Raw genomic sequence first — 13,164 nt, forward strand, 5'->3', positions numbered from 1 at the left:
TTCTACTCTGAAGAACACCTTCCTTGTTTTCAATTATACATTATCTGCCCATTATTTCTTAAAGATTGTGGATTTAACTATCAAAATTAATACGGCAGTAGGAGGGCATTCGGCCCATCGGGCTTTTACTATTTTGCAATGACTGAGCCAATTATTATCTGAATGGTGGCCGATTAGGAAAAGGGGAGATGCAACGAGACCTGGGTGTCACGGTACACCAGTCATTGAAAGTAGGCATGCAGGTGCAGCAGGCAGTGAAGAAAGCGAATGGTATGTAAGCATTCATAGCAAAAGGATTTGAGTATAGGAGCAGGGAGGTTCTACTGCAGTTGTACAGGGTCTTGGTAGAGACCACACCTGGAGTATTGCATACAGTTTTGGTCACCTAATCTGAGGAAAGACATTCTTGCCATAGAGAGAGTACAGAGAAGGTTCACCATGACCGAATCCTGGGATGTCAGGACTTTCATATGAAGAAAGACTGGATGGACTCGGCTTGTACTCGCATGTACTTTAGAAGATTAAGGGGGGATCTTATAGAAACTTTCAAAATTCTTAAGTGGTTGGACAGGCTAGATGCAGGAAGATTGTTCCCGATGTGGGGGGAGTCCAGAACAAGGGTCGCAGTTTAAGGATAAGGGGGAAATATTTTAGGACCGAGATGAGAAAAACATTTTTCACACAGAGAGTGGTGAATCTGTGGAATTCTCTGACACAGAATGTAGTTGAGGCCAGTTCATTGGCTATATTTAAGAGGGAGTAAGATGTGGCCCTTGTGGCTAAAGGGATCAGGGGGTATGGAGAGAAGGCAGGTACGGGATACTGAGTGGGATGATCAGCCATGATCATATTGAATGGCAGTGCAGGCTCGAAGGGCCAAAACATTTTTCTATGTTTCTATGAGCCTTGTGCATATGAAAGGAAGATTTTAAATGAAAACACCGGGACATTCAAATGGAAGGAGATTGACATAAAAAGTAGACATATCATCATGTTCATTGACAGATATCCCTGACTTTGAAGCGATGCATGGGAAGGAAGAGCACTTTGCCTGTCATTTGTTTGTTCTCAATTTCTAAAGGCATAGCGCAGAGATTGGAAAGACAGTAATGTGATACTATTGCTTACAAAGGGAGAAAGTAATGGACCAAATAATTACAAACAGCCTAACATTGGTGACAAGCAAATTATTGGACATAGCTCTGAGACTGTATACACCATCATTTCAAATCAAAGGCAGACAGCCCGGATTTGTTTGACAAATCAAATGTAAATGTTGAGATATTGTGAACATTTATGTTGTTTGCTGCCGATTTATACTGTTTGATAGTTATTGGTGACTCGGTTCTATCTACCTTAATTCTTGTAACATCACTTTCACTTGCCATTGCTCCAGATCCTTTGGCTGCCTTGTAATCTTTCTCAGTGATCAAAATCTGTGTTACCTTTTTATTCAGGCCCTGGGATGGGGGCTTTGGTATTGTTCCTATATTGATGAGCAGTACTAAAGGAGTGTAAAGAAAATTATTTTCCAGATGTCCAGGTAGGAAGAAAAAGATACAGATGTCTTGCCATCTGTGGTGCAAAAGGTCCATGTAATTAACTGCTAATGGAAGGGTTGGCCGTTCGAGTCCACCCAGAGTTGGTTGACCAAACGCCATGCAATGTTGATGCATTTAAAGGCAAGTCAGGAGGAAGTGTTGAACGTGTGTGTAGGAAAGAACTGCAGATGCTGGTTTAAATCGAAGGTAGACACAAAATGCTGGAGTAACTGGGCAGCACAGGCAGCATTTCTGGATAGAAGGAATGGGGATGTTTCGAGGCGAGACCCTTCTTCAGACCGAGTTGCTCCAGCATTTTGTGTCTATCTTCATGTCAAGTCAAGTCAAGTCATGTTTATTTGTCACATACACATACGAGATGTGCAGTTAAATGAATGTGGCAAGTGGAGGTTTGTGAGGAATGTTTTTGTGGGTCGGCTGAATGGTGTGTTCACCTGCCCTGTAAAGGCTGAAGGGTACCCAGTAAAAGGTCAAGCTGTGTGCTTCAATCTTCCCTTCATTTAAATCCTAACGTGATCCAGAGCATGGCAAAATACTGAGTTGGAGGGGCGAAAACGATATATGATACGCACTTTCATCAGGAAAAGGAATTTATAATTTTTTTTCACAGAGGTTATTATGAACAAGAAGCTCTTTGCCACTCGGACTGGATGAAGGAGAGGCCAATCGAATATGTCAAGGGAGAGGATGGAATACGAATGGTAGAAAAAAATTATGGAAGGCCGATGGAGAGGAATATGATGAGTTTCAAATTCTATATCAGTGGTGGCTACTGCCTAGCTCAAGTATCTGTGCATCTCAAATGCACCCTGGCCACGTAGACTGGAGGGAGAAACATGAGTTTTTAAGTGCATGCGCTTTTGGTTCTGATTTTGTGTGTCAGGCCTCTCTCTTTGTTCACGCTATCCCTCACCTCGTGGGAGCAGTTGCTTGGTTACTGTTCAGAAATACAGAAAGCTGAGGACAATAACATTTCCTTCCCTTGTAATCCCCAAACCGACAGGATGGTTCCAAGTACACATCACAGCTTTCCCAACACAAGATCAACATGCATTTAATCATGCAACACTCATCACCCAGATTACTCTGTAGCACTGGGCCCAGAGGATGAATATTTCCCAGGGAATGTTCTGAAAACCTCTCTGAATTTTGAAACCTGGCTGAATTGTCTGAGGGAGCTCAACTTTGCCTTTTTTGCGTTCTGTTAGATAGGTTTGCACTGGGGGGGGGGGGGGGGGTGTGGTAGTAGGTTGTGGGTTAAGAATCTGTTCCACTATAACACACTCCTTAGTTTCCTGCATAAAGGATTTTGGATGATTTTTTGAAAACCTTACAAAATTTTCAAGACAAGAATGGAAACCTAATACTGAAATGATGGTGTAATGAGATGGGAAGAACACATCTCAAAATCTTTCCTTAACTATTTTAATAGCGTTAATACTTAGATTTTAGAAGGGTACATCAATACAACGCTTAAAATGGGGGAAGTTGGGGGGAAATGCGATTCCTCCTAATGGATAAATCAGACCAATTCAGGAGTTGTGGGTTTTTTGAATCATATGTTCCAGTAAAAAATAACTGTTTCAGGACTGGACGAGTGTTGGTCAAGACTATAAATAATGATCTCCTTTTCTTTTCACTATTTTCTCTCTCAACTTTCTTCATTTACTCGTTTTCTTTCTTCACACACTATATATTTCACATCTTTCTATCCTTTACTATCTAACTTCTTTTTCTTATTCTCATCTTTGTTCAATGTAACAAAAAAATATATATATATATAAAAAAATAAATAAATAAATAAATAAATAAATAAATAAAAAAGAATCTGTTCCAGGCCTCCAGCACTTGACTAGTGAGTGCCAGGTTGGAGCTGCTGCCTTTGAGATAGGTGCTGAACTCGAAGATGCATATTAGAGCACAAGCCCTTGGCCATTCACAAATCTTAAACCAACATATAAATGGAAGGAGATGGTCTCCTTGTGGTGGATAATGCGGTCTGGCACCTATATTCACGACCATTTTCAATAACTAGGCCGTGACTATATTTGAAAAGTAATTCCTAGGTTCTAAGATGTTTCGATGCAAGTTGATCCTTTCTGAATAAGCGGGCATCTTTTTGCATATTGCCTTTAATGGAATCTCCTGTCACATCAGGTTTGTTCACATTACTTCCAGCCAACAACTGTGCTGCTGGAACACACTACAGGTCTTGTTAATAGAATGTCTCGCCACTTAAGGTCGGCACGGTGGCGCAGCGGTAGAGTTGCTGCCTTACAGCTCCTGCAGCTCTGGAAACCCGGGTTCGATCCCGACTATGGGTGCTGGCTGTACAGAGTTTGTACGTTCTCTCCGTGACCGCGTGGGTTTTCTCCGAGATCTTCAGTTTCCTCACACTCTCTAAAGACGTGCAGGTTTGTAGGTTAATTGGCTTGGTATAACTGTAAATTGTCTCTAGTGTGTGTAGGATAGTATTAATGTGTGCGGGGATCGCTGGTTGGTGCGGACTCGATGGGCCGAAGGGCCTAAACGAAACAAAACAAAACTAAACTTGCTGTGCAGTGCTCCAAGAATTTCAATTTTTTGTTAACACGTAATTCATGTAAACCACCTTTCTAAGTTACCTTTATCCTGACCGAATAAGGCATCACATCTGTTGAGAGGTGAACCTTCGCTGTGGGTGCCGCTCATTTCATCTTTTCCTTCCAATTCATTGAACGATAGAAGGGACCACGTGGGAAGTGCTTCCTCAGATGTTATCATCCTAAACAAGCATGTCATGGTCATATAGTCTGGAAACAAGCCCTTCGGCCCAACTTGCTCACGTCGATCAACATGCTCCATCTACACTAGTCCCACCTGCCTATGTTTGGCCCTTATCCATCTAAACCTGTCCTATCCATGTACCTGTCCAAATATTTATTAAAGGTTGTGATAGTACTGGTCTCAACTACTTTAGAAGCTTGTTCCATATCCCTACCACCGAAAGTGTGAAAAAGGTTGCTCCTCGGGTTCTTATTAAATCTTCTCCCCTCACCTTAAACCTGCATCCTCTGATTCTTGATTCCCCTACTCTGGGTAAAAGACTGCATTTACCCTATCTATTCCTCTTATGATCTTGTACACCTCCATAAGATCACTCCTCATCCTCCTGATCTCTTAAACCCCTGTCCCACGATACGAGTTCATTCCAAGAGTTCTCCCGCGTTTGCCCTGATCCGAACTCGGAGATTTACGGTAATGGCCTCGGGGCTCTCGTGGACATTTTTCATCATCTTGAAAAATCTTCACGAGTCTTCCTGTGCTTACCTGCCGTTAGCGAGTCTTCCCGAGTACCTGCCGTTAGCGTTACGAGCCGCTAAGAGACGTCCCCGAGCTCCGATGTACACGCTACGTTCATTCTACGTGCTTACCACGAGTTTGATATTTTTTTAACTCGGGAGAGCTCTTGGAATGAACTTGTACTGTGGGACAGGGCTTTAAGGAATAAAGTCCTAGCCTGTTCAACCTGGGGATAAGGCAGGAGAATGGGGTTAGGAGGGAGAGATAGACCAGCCATGATTGAATAGTGGAGTAGACTTCATTGGACAGAATGGACTAACTCTGCTACCATTACTTATGACCTCATGACCTTAAACCTTCTCTACACTCTTTCTATGTTGACAACATCATTCAATGTCTTCTCCTTGACGGAGAAGTTGTAAACACAAAACATTGCCTTCTCTTCACATCCTGCCCCTTCTCACTTCCACCAACGCCAACACGATGTTGTCATTTATTTCACCGAGATCATTCTAATTGAGTGGTGCATGCTCCTTTGCTCTGAAATGTCTTCGTACTGTCACTGCTTTCGCCATGGTCTTGGCAGGCGAGAGAGTTTCTCTGGTGGTCATGGGATCACGAGGACCATGGAGGTCACACACAGGACAACATCAATCCTGTTGTGCTAATCCTTTGCCGGCGGCTGCGGAGATTCGCCCCTTGACTGACTCTGCCCTCTGTCCTTTCATTTCATTGCCCCTCCACAGAGAAGCAAAAGCCCCCCTGCTCCACAACGCTCCACAAATAGAACTTTCTGCTCGCCTTCCTCCTTGTGCGCTTGCTAATTATTTTTAGATTGTTGACCCAGTGACAGTGACTCCCCAGTCAACGGAAATATATTTTTTCAATTCTCTATATTGAAAATCTGCTTCAAAGAAACAATTAAATGGATGAATCACAATTTGCCTGTCATAACTCCACGGTGGTTATACTTGTCAAACTTTGAAACATTTGATTGTTGCAATAATCAAAATGTTTTTCAAAGTCCCTCAGCGAAGAAAAGATCCTGCATTCCTATAGCACCTCTGGGACTTCATTATTTTGCAAATATAGATAATTTTTGCTATTAAGCTATAATAACTAGTTTCTAGTGCAGGCAAAATAGGAGCAGTTGTTACTCTTGCGATTGAGTTATACAGCATTGATACAGGCTCTTTGGCCCATCTGTGCCTATCTGAGATAGTTCCATTAGCCTGCATTTGGCCCATGTCCTGCAGTCTCGCTCTATCCAACCCTTGATGCTGAAACTGCACTGTCATGAGATCTGTGAGGTCCTCCAGTTCCATGCACCCTCCAGTCTAACACTCATGGCCACCGATTCGGTTGCCTTGTTCCCAGATATGGTTCGATGTTTCAGTGGTTCTGTATTGTCACGTGTGCACAACACAGTGGAATTCCGTTGCCCAACCACAAAGGCACAGTCAGCATATTTTCGCGCTGTTTACAAAGAAAAAGATAAAAAAAAGAAAAAAAAGTCCAGTCCCACATGTTGGAAGTACTGGAGTACCCACAATGCAGCCAGGTAAGTCCTAGACTGCTGCAGGCCCGCGATATGGATGCATTATGGATATGGACGCTTAATAGACCTTAATACCTTTCTCTCTGACCTAGCGTGGATCATCCAATCTCACACCTCTCCTCAGTTTGGTCTTGGGTACTGTCTGACCACATTCCAGGGAAGTGCAACGATACATTTCACTCTGAGAAAGGCCCTTATTATATCCACTTTATTGAAGTAACCAGTGACCATTGGAGCAAGTGAGAGGTGGTGGTGATTGCCAATGACTAGCCGCTGTCCTTCCTGCTCATCCAACTGAATTTCTATGGAATTACGCATGGGAGAATATCAGGGAAATAACCTATTGGTGTGCAGGAAAGAACTGGAGAAAAGGTAATGGGGACTTTTTGGGTCCAGACCCTTCTTCACACTATTATCTAAATGGTGGCAACTTGGGAAAAGATGCAGCGAGACCTGGGTGTCATGGTACACCAGTCATTGAAGGTAGGCATGCAGGTGGCAGTAATCATGGTTGTTAGCTTTCATTGCAAAAGGATTGGAGTATAGGAGCAGAGAGGTTCTACTGCAGTTGTACAGGGTCTTGGTGAGACCACACTGGAGTATTGCGTACAGTTTTGGTCTCCAAATCTGAGGAAGGACATTATTGCCATAGAGGGAGTGCAGAGAAGGTTCACCAGACTGATTCCTGGGATGTCAGGACTGTCTTATGAAGAAAGTCTGGATAGACTTGGTTTATACTCTCTAGAATTTAGAAGATTGAGAGGGGATCTTATAGAAACTTACAAAATTCTTAAGGGGTTGGACAGGCTAGATGCAGGAAGATTGCTCCCGATGTTGGGGAAGTCCAGGACAAGGGGTCACAGCTTAAGGATAAAGGGGAAATCCTTTAAAACCGGGATGAGAAGAACTTTTTTCACGCAGAGAGTGGTGAATCTCTGGAACTCTCTGCCACAGAGGGTAGTTGAGGCCAGTTCATTGGCTATATTTAAGAGGGAGTTAGATGTGGCCCTTGTGGCTAAGGGGATCAGGGGGTATGGAGAGAAGGCAGGTACTCATACTGATTGGATGATCAGCCATGATCATATATGAATGGCGGTGCAGGCTCGAAGGGCCGAATGGCCTACTCCTGCACCTAATTTCTATGTTTCTATGTTTCTAAGGATTAGATGAGCAACTTCAAAAATATTTTGCCTGAGAATTATATCCAGAAGTGATTGTGATCATTTGAAACAAAAATGATTGTGGTTGGTGGCTCTGTCCTGCCAATCTCACAACATGTGGAGTGGATTGAGGGTCGTGTGATGAGCAGGGTTCGGCATGTGTGTGTCCCAGTATGGAGTACAAGCTGAAGAGTAGGATGGGGAGTGGTGCTTGTGAGAAGAAGAATTGTTTTGCTTTTAAAACTTTTTTTTTGTGCTCTTCTGAAACAAAAGCCGATCTCCCCATCATAAATGTTTTTATTTTCTCTCCCAGGACTGTGTGTCCTCTCTGCTGTGTTTAAAACATGAACATGCTTTGGTTTCCAGCCACCACAATCATTTCTGGATATGATTTCACAGGCAAAATATTTTGCAGTCGTTCAAACATTGTGAAATTAGATGGCTTGTTTAATAAAGAATACTGTCTCGTCCATCACATCGCACAATACATGGTGTCTGGGAGACTTGAGCTTGTAAATAGAGTGGTTATGAACGCATCTGAACATCACGACATTTGGAATGCTTTCAGCAGCACGATTTGAAACACAAATGGTCGGAGCCTTCACTGCTGTTGCTGTGGGAGGAGTGGATGTAACCTCAGAACCCGAATTAAGAGATGAAAAGACAAGGAATAATGGAGAGGGGGAATCCTCTCTCACAACCACAGTAAATGCTTGGTCATTAATAGTGGAAAGTCTCAGGCTTGCACGATCTAAGGGTTGCAGAGAGAAGATTAGTGGTGGCACAGTGGTAGAGCTGTTGTCTCACGTTGCCAGAGACCCCAGTTTGATCCTGAGCTCAGGTGCTGACTGAGTGGTGTTTGCACGTCCGCTCTCAGACTGCGTGGATTTCCTCCGTCCGGGTGCTCTGGTTTCCTCCCACATCCCAACGGCGTGTGGGTTGGTAGGTTAATTAGTCTCTGTAAATTACCCCATATGTGTAGGGAGTGGATGCAAAAGAGGAATAACATAGAACTAAATGTGAACAGGCTGATCAATGGTCAACGTGGATCCATTGGGGGTTGAAGGGCTTGTTTCTATGCTGTATCTTTTAATCAATCAATGAAGAAACATAGAAACATAGAAAATAGGTGCAGGAGTAGGCCATTCGGCCCTTCGAGCCTGCACCGCCATTCAATATGATCATGGCTGATCATCCAACTCAGTATCCTGTACCTGCCTTCTCTCCATACCCCCTGATACCTTTAGCCACAAGGGCCACATCTAACTCCCTCTTAAATATAGCCAATGAACTGGCCTCAACTACCTTCTGTGGTAGAGAATTCCACAGTTTCACCACTTTCTGTGTGAAAAATGTTTTTCTCATCTCGGTCCTAAAAGATTTCCCCCTTATCCTTAAACTGTGACCCATTGTTCTGGACTTCCCCAACATCGGGAACAATCTTCCTGCGTCTAGCCTGTCCAACCCCTTAAGAATTTTGTAAGTTTCTATAAGATCCCCCCTCAATCTTCTAAATAAATAATCTTCAAAATAAACTAAATGAAGGGAGGAGGTGAGTAACATTAATTTTGAGGCTGCTACGTTGGCTCATCAATAACCAGTCTTCTGTTGCTTGGCAATGGTTAGTATTATTTTCTCTGCTGTACTTTCAATTGTGTGGGACGTGGGCTAATGGTTTTTGCAACAGCAGTGGGTTCCTTTTGGCAATGAGGAGAGATTTCCTCCTGGGTCAACAAAACAACCTATGTTGACTACAGCTGGTAATGCTTTACAAGAAGTATTTTGAATGGTTCCAATATAGTCCTGCCTGACGTCTCCCACCTCCCCCTGCTGTATATATTCGAGCCCATCCAAAATTCTGTTGCTTGTATATAAGCTCACTCCAGTTGGACGGCACGGTGGTGCAGCGGTAGAGTTGCTGCCTTACAGCGAATGCAGCGCCGCAGACCCGGGTTCAATCCCGACTACGGGTGCTTCTCTGTACGGAGTTTGTACGTTCTCCCTGTGACCTGCGTGGATTTTCTCCGAGATCTTCTGTTTCCTCCCACACTCCAAAGACGTACAGGCTTGTAGGTTAATTGGCTTGGCAAATGTAAAATTTGTCCCCAGTGTGTGTAGGATAGTGTTAATGTGTGGGGATCGCTGGTTGGCGCGGACCCGGTGGGCCAAAAGGCCTGTTTCTGCGCTATATCTCTAAACTAAACCAGTCAGCTATAAGCTCACACCAGTCAACTATAAGCTCACACCAGTCAGCTAATACCCCACTGTTTACTCACCTGAATATCCTGCAAGGCATATGCTTTAAAACACTCATTCTGATTTTCAAATCATGCCATGACCTCATCCTCTCCTTTCTCCTCAATGCCTTCCTCCTACAACTTCTGAGACCATTTCCCTCTAAAGTTTTCCTATCCACGTACCTGTCCAAGTGTCTTTTAAGTGCTGTTATAGTGCCAACCACAGCTACTTCCTCTGGGACCTTATGGGCAAATGGGATTATCTCAAATAGGCCATCTCAGTCGGCATGGACAAGTGGGACCAAAGGGCCTGTTGCCGCAGTGTGTGACTGTATCACTCTTAAGCTCATAACTCTCCCTAATGTCCCTGCTTTTCTAAATGTGAGAAGATCCTTTCCCTAAGATTCTTCTGCAATAATTTCCCCACCACTGCTGTAAAACTCACCAGTGTATAATTTAGTGGTAACTTGCAAACAAAATAACAACATTACCTACTCTCTAACAGTCTTCGACCTTACCTGAGGCCAAAGAGAGTACAAAGATATCTGTCAAGCCCCAGCAATCTCCTCTCTTGCCGCTGTCAATATTCTGGGATAGATCTAATCAGGACCTGGGGACCTATCCATCTTGATATTCTTCGAGACCAACATCAGCTCCTCCTAGAAAAGTAACATCCCCCTTCCTGATCTTACATTGCTTCATGTCCTTCTCCTTGGTGAATACTGATGCAAAGTATTTATTAAATACTTTACCCACTTCTTCTGGCTCCAAAAATATATTCCCTTCTTTGCCCTGGAGTACTCTTTCCCCAGCTAACCTTTTGACTCCAACGTATTTAATAAATAGCTTGGCATTCCCCTTAATCTGACTCACCAAGGATATTTCTCCCCCCCCCCGTCTGAATCGCTATTTAGGGTTTTTTGTTCCTGCTTCCTTTACAATCCTCAACGGTCCTGTCTGATTTGATCTTCCTAAACTTTGCATATACTTCACTTTTCTTTTTGGCAAAAAATCACATTTCACATCCTCCAACGGTGTTCCTGAACCTTGCCATTTTTGTGTTTCTTCCTCACAGGAACATGTTGGGACTGAATTCTGTCCAGCTGGCCTTTAAATGACTCCCACGTGTCAAATGTGGACCTAATAACAGCTGCTCCCAATCTACTCTTCCCATTTCCTGCCTAATGCCGTGTAATTAGCCTTCTCCTAACATAGCACCTCTCCCCCATTTAGCAGTTTCCCCATGAGTCTAATCTTATCCTTATTCATAACTATCTTAGAATTTACAGAATTATAATTACTGTTCCCAAAATGCTCTTCCACTAATATTCTGATTACCTGGCTGGGCTCATTTCCCAATACAAATTTTAATATGGGCTCTTCCATAGTTGGACTATCTACTGTACGCGCAGTTTAGGGAAACAGTGAACAGACTCTGCCCCAAGTAAACCTCTAGTACTATGGAAGTCCCACTCAAATTTGGGGACATTAAAGCCACCCAAGGGTTCTGACCTGAAATGTCCAAAACATGAAATGTCTCCAGAGATGCTGTCTGTCCTTCTGAGTAATGAGGCTGTCCCACTGTACGAACTGATTCAAGAGCTCTCCCGAGTTTAAAAAAAAATCAAACTTGTGGTAAGCAAGTGGAATATACGTTGCGGGTACGTCGGAGCTCGGGACGTCTCGTAGCGGCTTGTAACGCTAACGGCAGGTACTTGGGAAACGCGGTAAGCTCGTGAAGACGCGTGAAGATTTTTCAACATGTTGAAAAGTGTCCACGAGAGCCCCGAGTAACGACGAGCGGCCATTACCGTAAATCATCGAGTGTGAATCAGGGCAAATTCGGGAGAACTCTTGAATGAGCTCGTACAGTGGGACAGCCCCATTACTCCGGCATTTTGTGTCTATCTTCAGTATAAACCAACTTCTGCAGTTCCTTCCTACACTATAACAACCTTGTTACCGATACATCTTTCCATAATCTGCCACACATCTTTGATCTCTTGCTGGCTATTGGGAAGCCTACGGTATAATCCCAACACAGCGATTCCACCATTCTAAAGGGCCTGGCCCACGAGCATGCGACTCCATGCGACAAGCGCGACCTAAAGCCCGCAGTCGCCTCGACGCACAGAGGTCGAGTGAGTAACGTGAAGTTCGAGCGAAGTCCGACGGGCGTACGGTGTTGAGGCGGTGCGTACGGTGTCGAGGCGGCTGCGGGCCGGCAGGCCGTTGCCGTGTGGAAATTTTGAACACGTTCAGTTTTTCGGAGCCCCGCGCGATGTCAGGACCAGCTCCACACAACTCCATACGGCTCCGGCGATCAAAGTGGGACCGGCCCCGCGAGGTCGTACGGCTCAAGCGACCACGTTAGGTTGCGTGTGCCGCATGCAGGCTCATGCTGGTGGGACAGGCTCTTTAGGTCGCGCTTGCCGCATGGAGTCGCATGCTCGTGGGACAGGCCCTTTATTTCTTCACTCCTCCCATTGTGGTGTTGTTGTGGGAAGTTCAAATTTAGATCGATGCTTGCTCTCATGTATTTACTTCCTCTGTAAGTATTCTTGGGTTATTCCGTTCATATTTTTACTTCCCATCTCCATTGATGACTTCTCCCCATAGTTTCATCCAAAATGGACATGCACAGAAAATCACACCACATTTGGTTAGTTTCCACTGGGAACGAACTATCCAATTATCCCTTTCCAAATTTTTTCCTCATAAAGTATTTCTCCAATTCTCTTTTACATGTTGCTATTAAATTCATATCTGACATCCTCTCAGATGACACGTTAACTATCAATGTTGATGAGCTATGAAACAATCATTCTCAAAAACAAAAAACATGGGTATCTAATCCCAGTTTATTCCTTTGCTTTTCCTCTTCTTCCTGACCATATCTCATTCACTGTTCAATCTGTTCCAACTAGTTTTTCAGACATTGTCAATCTCATCTTGATGAAAAATCATTCTTTCTCATCCTCTCCCCATTTAGTTACTTACTTGCTGGTCTCTAAAAGCGATTGAAGATGTAGGGAATCTAAATGAAAATCCTTTTGCAGCAAGCAGTGCACTTTGTAGTTTTGTTGCTTCCAATTTAATTTTCTTTACTGCATTTTTCCCCCTGGTGTTTACATATCTTTTTGGCTTTAGTTCCTTCTCATTTTAAATTCACTTGCTCTTTTGGTTCTGGTGCATTATTGAATCCTTATCCTTTCAAATTCAAGTGCTTGAATAAACAGTGAAATTAAGTCCATGGAACAGGGATGTCAAAGGGGAAAGACAAGCTTAAAACAGGATATTTGTAGGAAAAAAGCTGAGAGTAAAGACAACAGGATAAAAGCTTTGACAGCTTTGATCAGAGGGAG

At 43.7% G+C, this 13,164-nt stretch overlaps 1 protein-coding gene across 1 annotated transcript in view; it reads left to right on the forward strand.

The window, feature by feature from the left end:
* The window catches only part of LOC129696942 (dystonin-like), a 529,669-nt gene that overhangs the window by 381,051 nt on the left and 135,454 nt on the right, over positions 1 to 13,164 (forward strand).

This window comes from Leucoraja erinacea, chromosome 5 (assembly GCF_028641065.1).
Source record: "Leucoraja erinacea ecotype New England chromosome 5, Leri_hhj_1, whole genome shotgun sequence".
Classification (NCBI taxonomy): Eukaryota; Metazoa; Chordata; class Chondrichthyes; order Rajiformes; family Rajidae; genus Leucoraja; species Leucoraja erinaceus.